The 9,330-nt window shown below is 34.7% G+C and overlaps 1 non-coding gene across 1 annotated transcript; it reads right to left on the reverse strand.

The window, feature by feature from the left end:
• Window positions 1-1,210: 1,210 nt before the first annotated feature.
• Window positions 1,211-1,329, reverse strand: LOC125250705. Its single transcript, XR_007180847.1, has one exon. It is a non-coding gene; the product is annotated as a 5S ribosomal RNA (ribosomal RNA).
• Between the last annotated feature and the right edge of the window lie 8,001 nt (window positions 1,330-9,330).

Consider the following 9,330-nt stretch of genomic DNA (forward strand, 5'->3'; position numbering starts at 1 on the left):
GTAATACCAGATTGCTCTATGTCTTTAAAGTCTTTCACAATGGAGGGGAAAACTTTCTCTTGTCCAAAAAAACTGATAATTAGATTCCCTGCACAGCATGACTAATTGCATTGGGTCAATGGATGACTTGTTATGAGGCTTATTGTGTTTCTTTTTGCCAGATCCAAGAGGATTCACTACTTGAAATGCATCTTCATACAACATAACAGAAACTTAAGAAGGAAACTCTTGTAAAAGGCTATTTTCTTTGAAAGTCTTTCTCTTTAAAAATATGTATGGTCATTAGCAGGTCTTAAAATGAGGTAAATACAACTTCAGCTGAACAACAACAAATTACATATTACACCATGTCATTATTTATTTAACAAAAATAAAACCATGGGTGACAAACTAAGTGATTAAATTGCTTGTAGAGCCACTTTTATCAGCAATAAATTGAAGGAATAATTTTTTTGTATGAAGCAGAAGTTGTATAAACAAAAGTTTACCAAAGAAAACACACAAAAAAATGTAACAGACAGGAATGGCTTGAGCCTTTATTTGTTGATTAGTGACCTGAGTCTTTGGATAATCCTGTTCTTTATTGGGCTTTGGCCTGTACAAACCAATTGTTCATTTGGTATGCAAGTTTGTGTTTTTAATTGTTAAAGTGTTTTTGATTATTATTAATGTTATTTATGTGTGCGTGTCCTTGTGATGTTTGTATGTCTGTCAGCTCCATGTTTAACTAAATGTTTGCAAATGGTAGTAAATGTTTGTCTCTCGTGTTCTCGCTCGTAGATCTGTACCTTGTTGTGGTGAGCGAGCTTTAAACCAAACAGATCTTGTTTACTTGTGTTTTCATGCATTGCCTTTCAAATGAAACACATTCTGGGTGAAAAATAAACGTTGTAAAAGTATTTCAAGTATTTTGGAGTCTCTGTATGCTTCTGTTTCAAGGGGTGGGATAGTGTCAAAAAAAAAAACACATCAGAGCAATTATAAGTCCTTGTTTCTTCGCCGCCACTACCAGAGGTGTGGTCACAACAATGAGACGAGATCGGGCGTGCTCAGAATGGTTTGGCCATAAGCGAAATCTGCAGCCAAGAGTGGGCTATTTAAGACATTCAGACACTCTTTATATTTTCAGAAAAAACATAAAGCTTACAGCACCTGGTATTCCCAGGTGAGACACTCTCAGATAATTTTTTTTTTTTTTTTAAAAACATAAAGCTTACAGCACCTGGTATTCCCAGGCGGTCTCCCATCCAAGTACTAACCAGGCCCGACTCTGCTTAGCTTCCGAGATCAGACGAGATCGGGCGTGCTCAGAGTGGTATGGCCGTAAGTGAAATCTGCAGCCAAGAGTGGGCTATTTAAGACATTCAGACACTCTTTATATTTTCAGAAAAAACATAAAGCTTAGAGCACCTGGTATTCCCAGGCGGTCTCCCATCCAGGGCCGTGCACAGACCTTTTGAGGGGCATGTGACTGAAAAAGGGCACCGCCCTTTATATATATATATATGTGTGTGTGTGTATATATATATATACAGTACAGTCCAAAAGTTTGGAACCACTAAGATTTTTAATGTTTTTAAAAGAAGTTTCGTCTGCTCACCAAGGCTACATTTATTTAATTAAAAATACAGTAAAAAAACAGTAATATTGTGAAATATTATTACAATTTAAAATAACTGTTTTCTATTTGAATATATTTCACAAAGTAATTTATTCCTGTGATGGCAAAGCTGAATTTTCAGCATCGTTACTCCAGTCTTCAGTGTCACATGATCTTTCAGAAATCATTCTAATATGCTGATCTGCTGCTCAAGAAACATTTAATGTGTACAATTGTACAAAATATTTGTGTACAATATTTTTTTTCAGGATTATTTGATGAATAGAAAGTGTTTTTTCTGAAATCTAATCTTTTGTAACATTATAAATGTCTTTACTGCCACTTTTGATTGATTTAATGCATCCTTGCTGAATAAAAGTATTAATTTCTTTAATTTCTTTTCAAAAAAATAAAAATTCTTACTGACCCCAAACTTTTGAACGGTAGTGTATAATGCTACAGAAGCTTTGTATTTCAGATAAATGCTGTTCTTTTGAACTTTCTATTCATCAAGGAATCCTGAAAAAAAAAGTACACAACTGTTTTCAACATTGAAAATAATCATAAATGTTTCTTGAGCAGCAGATCAGCATATTAGAATGATTTCTGAAGGATCATGTGACACTGAAGACTGGAGTAACGATGCTGAAAATTCAGCTTTGATCACAGGAATAAATTACTTTGTGAAATATATTTAAATAGTACACAGTTATTTTAAATTGTAATAATATTTCACAATATTACTGTTTTTTACTGTATTTTTAATTAAATAAATGTAGCCTTGGTGAGCAGACGAAACTTCTTTTAAAAACATGAAAAACTTTAGTGGTTCCAAACTTTTGGACTGTACTCTGTATATATATATATATATATATATATATATATATATATATATATATATATATATATATATATTACAGGGTGTCAGGGCTTCTTTAAAAATAATTACAACAGCAATCTTCTGTGAGCCATATGTGTTTGAAGATGTTTGACTTCACTGTGATCCAGGGATGTCCCTCTCAACACATTAATACACACGCACATTACATTCTGCATTATAAAATATAAAGAAGCACAGTGACCTGACGATTCTGCAATGTGTTTTAGTTACTACAACATTACTGTAGTAAAACCATGTTTTACTATGTTACATGTGAAGACGAGCGGGGAGCATACAATACTAGATTAAAAAAATTATCTAGCGAGCAAATACATATTAACATCGTAAACATTAACCATACTGTGTGACCATATATAATATGATTAAATGTTAATGAATTAAGTGTATCAGCAGATAGCCATCATAAATCAAAGAAGAAATTCCTTAGAAATATATTTTACCTAGCTGACGACGGGGATCACTTAGTCGCTTTTTTGTCAAACTCTAATGCAGTTACGCCGGGTTTTTGACCAGCGAATGTGTGCAAAATAAAAAAGTTAAAACGATGGCATCACATTAGGCTACGTGCTACGTCATCATTAATAGGTTATGAGCGTTCAGTTTTTGGCCAAAATCTAAATTTATAAAAGATGTAATACTACTGTACTGTATGCACAGGCTATTTAAGGCTATTTGTACGCTATTGGCTATGACTAACTTAGATGGCAAATGCTAGCCCCCTCTCTCTCTCTCTCTCTCCGCCGCCGGTCTCAGGCCTCAAATGCATAAAATATGAAACTTTATAGACATACCAATGTTTCTTTCGTAAAGACAACGTTGTAGCCTACTTATTCAAACAACAAGATCTTTATTTACCATTGCAAGACGTTCAGCTGCTCTGCTGTGGAACTTCAGTTCGCGGCACTCAGGGGGCGGAGTTAAGAGGTTTGACTGACAGTTTGAGCGGAACCAAAAGATTTTGTCACAAGCTCTTTTTAATACCTTTATTAGGCTAAATATATTTGTAAATCAGACAGAAAGACGTAAAGGATGACCAATAGCATTGATTTATTCAAGAAAATAAATAAATAAAATAAAACGCCTCCCAAAAAAAAAAGGGCACTTTGGAGTGTAAGGACAAAAAGGGCATGTGCTCTGCACAGGTTGAGCCCTACCTGTGCACGTGCCTGCTCCCATCCATGTACTAACCAGGCCCGACTCTGCTTAGCTTCCAAGATCAGACGAGATCGGGCATGCTCAGAGTGGTATGGCCGTAAGCGAAATCTGCAGCCAAGAGTGGGCTATTTAAGACATTCAGACACTCTTTATATTTTCAGAAAAAACATAAAGCTTACAGCACCTGGTATTCCCAGGCGGTCTCCCATCCAAGTACTAACCAGGCCCGACTCTGCTTAGCTTCCGAGATCAGACGAGATCGGGCGTGCTTTTTTTTTTTTTTTTTTTTTTTATTTAAGAAATTTCAAATCAATAAAATACAATACAATACAATACAATAAATAATACAATAAAAAATTCAGTTTTCCCTTTACATCACATATCTCCTTTACATCACATATCTCCTGTACATCACATATCTCCTTTACACCACATTTCTCCTTCACATCACATATCTCCTTTACATCACATTTCTCCTTCACATCACATATCTCCTTTACATCACATTTCTCCTTTACATCACAAATCTCATTTACATTACATATCACACATTTACCTTACATCATACCTTTATATAAATAATTCAGAATTCTCCTTCCCTTCCCGGCAGCTTCCAAATTAGGTCTTTTAAAACACAACAAACTTGTGGGTAAAAACATGATAAAAAGCATCCAACATATTTTCACATTTAAAATACACATAAAGTCTTTCCATGTATACTTCTGTTTTTCTTTTAAACACATTCCAAACATCCAACACAATTTTTTCTTTTTTCGCCACAATTCTTCTTTCCCATATTGCACTTTTCATCAACATCAGCCACAGATTTATAAACGTTTTGTTTCGACACTTCTTTTCCCATCCAAACATCACCACTCTGTTCCATTCCATTACATTTTCATCCCACTCCACAGTCAATTCTTTAACCACACATTTACACTTCTTTAAAAAATCCTCCAATTCTTTACAATATAAAAACATATGTAAAATCCATTCTTCCTTTTCTTGGCACACTTTACACATTGCATTTTGTGCCATCCCGATTTTATTTAAAATAGACTCAGTAAAAACCACTTTATGTCTTATAAAATAATCCAAACATTCTAACTTTGTCTCCACACATTTTCCCCTCATGTTTCTCCATATACTTTCTTCTTTTAAATCTTTGAATTTTTCCACCCAGTACTTATTTACAATTGGTTCTTTAAAAACACCATCTCTAAAAACACAATAAAACATTTTTACAGTACATTCTTTAAAATCACACAATTTTTCCCCCAGTTTCACATAAATGTTCTTTTCTTTTGGCTCTTCTTCCATACACTCTATTCTTTTAATCCAGTCTTTTGGTATCGCGTGTTTAATGATGTCATATTTGTTTGTTATTTCTTGATTGCTGTATTCTTCTTTTGCTATTTCCATTGCGTCTATGACATATTGTGTTGGTAAAAAACCCTCTTTAAACTCATATAAAACATCTCTCACTCTCGTTATCCCCACTTCCATCCATTTCTTAAAAAATATCTCTTTCCCTTGTTTTAAAATATTGCTATTTAAGAACAGAGGTTGATTTAAAATGCTTTCTCTCCCATGTGGATCATACTCAACTTTTGTTAAAAACTTTCCCCAAGCACTAAAAATTTCTCTATAAAAACCAGGTAATCCTTCTGTCATCCAAATTTTTGTTTTCATCCATAAAATTCCATTCCCCATGTTAAAACCACCACATTTATTTAAAAAGTATTTCATTGTTTTCTTCCACTCAGTTTTGTTTTCTTCATTTAGGTATTTTTTAACAATTTTAACTCTCAAAGCATTTTTTCGTTGTTCCACATCCATTAAACCTAAGCCTCCCTTTTCCACCGCCCCTAAAATCGTGTTATGTGCAATTCTTGCTGGCTTTCCCTCCCATAAAAAGTCAAGAAAACATTTCTTCAACCTCTTTTCTGTCCATAACGGCATTTCAGATACATATAAAATATACCAAAGCTTAGAAACCATTAAAACATTCAATATTAAAACCTTACCCTTCAAATTTAATGTTCTTAATTTCCAAAAATTTAACCTCCTCTCTATATCTGTAACTAATTCCTCCCACATTTCATCTCTTACTTTCCTTTCATTCTTCCCCATTAAAATCCCTAAAATCCTCATTTCTTCCACTTCTTTGAACTTAAAACATTCTGTTAAAACCATAGCTTTACCAAATCTCATATATACTGTTTTGTCCTCATTTACTTTACTCCCAGACCCTCTACAATACTCATTTACAACATTCATTACTTCTTTAACACTCCCTTTTCCCTTTACAATTATTGTCGTATCATCAGCATATTGAAAAACTTTCCCCTCAGCCTTATTTTCTTCAATTTCAATCCCTATTATTCTTTCTTTTTCTCTAATTGCCAATCCTAAAGGTTCTGATACCAGTGAATATAACAATGCAGAAAGCGGACAACCCTGTCTGATTGAACGTGTGATTTTAAAACAGTCTGTTAAAAACCCATTACATTTAATCCTTGTTAGTGCACCCTTATATAAAATCTCAATCCATTTAATAAAATTCTCCCCAAAACCAAAACTCCTTAAAACCTCAAATAAATACCCATGCTCCACCCTATCAAATGCTTTTTCAAAATCCAAACTAATTACATATCCTGCTTCATTTTTTCCTTTCATGTACCATATTGTATCTCTTATACTCATTGTTATATCAGCTATATCTCTTCCTTTTACTCCATAAGCTTGGTTTGTTTTAATTATACTCGGCATTACTTCCTTTAACCTGTTTGCTAAAACCTTCGCTAAAATCTTAAGGTCTGTGTTCAGCATTGTGATCGGTCTGTAGTTTTTTAAATCTACTTTTTCTCCTTTCTTTTTGTATACCAGTTTCATTAACCCCATTCTTGTTCTTTCATTAATTTCTTCTTTTTCAAAAATGTCTATAAAAACCTCCTTTAAAATCGTAACTAAAACTTCTTTAAAACATATATAAAATTCAGTTCCCAAACCATCTATACCCGGACTTTTCTTTTTATTCAGTTGATTTATTGCTCTTTCAATTTCTTCCTCTCTGATTTCTTGGTCACATTCTTTTTTATCTTCCTCGCTTACCTTTGCTTTTATCCGATTCAACAATTTATTTTTTTCCTCTTCTTCCACACCTCTTGCACTAAATAGATCCTCATAAAAATACTTTATTTCTTCTAAAATTCTCTCATTCCCTTCTACAATTTCCCCATTTTTTCCTCTTATTTCTTTTATCGTTTCAGCTTTCCCTTTCTTTTTTTCCAGATCAAAAAAGAACTTTGTACATTTTTCTCCCTCCACCACATATTTTGCTTTGCTTCTTAACCTTGCCCCCTCATATTCTTTTTCTTCTATTTCTTTCAGTTTTCCCTCTATTTCCTTTATCTTTTGTATGTCTTTACTTTCTTTATTCAATTCAATTTCCAAACTTTCTTTTATTTCTTTTTCCTTGTATCTTTTACATTTCTGTATTAAGCGACAATATCTGATCGAGAATTTTTTGATTAAAAACTTTACATTCTCCCACCATATTCTCTTATCCTCTTCATACATTCCATTTTCCTTTTCTTTATCTATAATTTCTTTAACTTTTGCCACATAATCCTCATTCCTTAAAACCTGCGTATTTAAAATCCATACTCCCGGCCCTCTTTGCATTTTACTCCAGTCCACTATAAAAAATAAAAACTTGTGATCACTAAAACTTGTTTCCTCATACTTAATCTTTTCAATAAAATTCTCCACATTCCTACTACATAAAACAAAATCAATTCTGGTTTGGCATACAAAACTTCCCACTATCTGTCTCCTTGAAAATTCTTTTTTCTGTTCATTCCTTTCTCTCCACACATCTATCATATTATTTTCCTCCATTAGTGCTTTTAATTCTTTCCTTCCCGTATCAGTTTTGAAAACCATTCCCTCAGCCATATCTTGTTTACTAAAAACTGTATTAAAATCCCCCATCATTATTATTTCTTTATACTTATTTACAATATTTCTTAAAACATTAAAAAACTCTTTCTTTTCCTTCTCCTCCACTGGTGCATGTACATTTACTAAAATCAAATCTCTTTCTTCATATTTTGTCTCTACTACCATACATTTCCCCAACCTGTCCTTGTACACAACTTTACTCACTTTAAAAACATCATCTTTCATTAAAAACGCCACACCTCTCCCAAACCTCCCATCTCCATTATTATATAAAATACCACCATCCCATCTCTTTTTATAATCATTCATCACATTCTCTCTCCAGTTCGTTTCTTGCAGTGCAATAATGTCTTGCCTTTTACATTTTTCCTTTACTTTTTCAAATTTCCCCATATCCATCAGTCCCCTTGCATTAAAAGTAACACAACTTAAAACCATTAAAAGAAAAACAAATAAATACTTAAAAACCATTATTCACCATTTTCTCCCTCCAAGCCCCTTAACACATCATATCTGTTCATTTCAGTCATTATTTTTTTCCTTGCACCTTCCAAATTTGGTTTTACCTTCAATGTTCTTCTTCTTCTTTGTCCTCTCCCCCCTTTGTCTTTGTCCATGTTGTCCACCTTTATTTCTTCTTCACTGTCCGTTTCCTTATTTTGATCCATCTTTCCATGTCCATCCCTCTCCACGTCCTCCATAAAAGTATTAAAACTGTCCGATATTTCCATTTCAGTCCATTGAGTGTCCTGCTCCATTGTTTGTTCATTATTCTTACTGTTGTCTTTTTCTCTTTCTCCTTCCTCACTGTTGCTCTGTTCTTCTTCCTCTTGTCGTTCATCAGTTTGTCCATCCTCCTCGTTGTTTCCTTCATGCACCTGTCCGCCTACCTGTTTTTCCCTTCCTCCTTCCTCTCCCTCCATCCAGCATTCACATTTATTTAAAACCTCTTGACACTCCGGGCACCTAACCGCATTGCAATCCCTTGCAAAGTGTCCCCTCTCCTCACATTTGTAGCACGTAAATGTCGGGCAGTCTTTTAGCAAGTGCTCCGGGCTCATGCACAGCCTACAGGTTTTCACCTGATGGCTGTGCATCACCCGGAAGTACTGCTGGCCCTCGGCTGTCTCAAGCCTCGTGCTGTATGGCAGGGATGCCACCTCCTTAGGGAATCGGACTTTAAGGAACCTTGTCCCGTCCTCGATATCAGTGCCCGGGTAGCATCTCCTTCTAATTTGACTCATGGGCTCAACACCCCATCCCTCCAATTTTTCTAAAATTTTTCCATCATCCAGGTAGACGGGCAGGTGCATGAAGGAAACAACATAATCACGATTTTGCAGGTTTTTCACTTCACACATCACTCCTTTAACTTCCAGTCCCTCAATTAGTTTATCACATGTTTCCTCTTTTTCCATCGTCAGTTCATATTCCTTGCCTTGTCTTGGTCTTAGAGCTAAAATTTTGCCATGTCCACATTGTTTTGTTACCGCTTTAATGATGTCCTCCGCTCTCACTTCATTCACTTTTTCCACGTTCACGATCACAGTAGCCTCTTTCAAATATTTCCGTTCAACAAACTTATTTCTTACTTCTTGAATTTTCTCCTTTCCAGCTCGTAGTCGTTTATCCAGTCCAGAGTCGTTTGCCATACGTGTTCCTCGTGCCAGTCCAGAGTCGTTTGCGGTACGTTTTCCTCCAGCCAGTC

This window comes from Megalobrama amblycephala, linkage group LG1, assembly GCF_018812025.1.
Source record: "Megalobrama amblycephala isolate DHTTF-2021 linkage group LG1, ASM1881202v1, whole genome shotgun sequence".
Lineage (NCBI taxonomy): Eukaryota > Metazoa > Chordata > Actinopteri > Cypriniformes > Xenocyprididae > Megalobrama > Megalobrama amblycephala.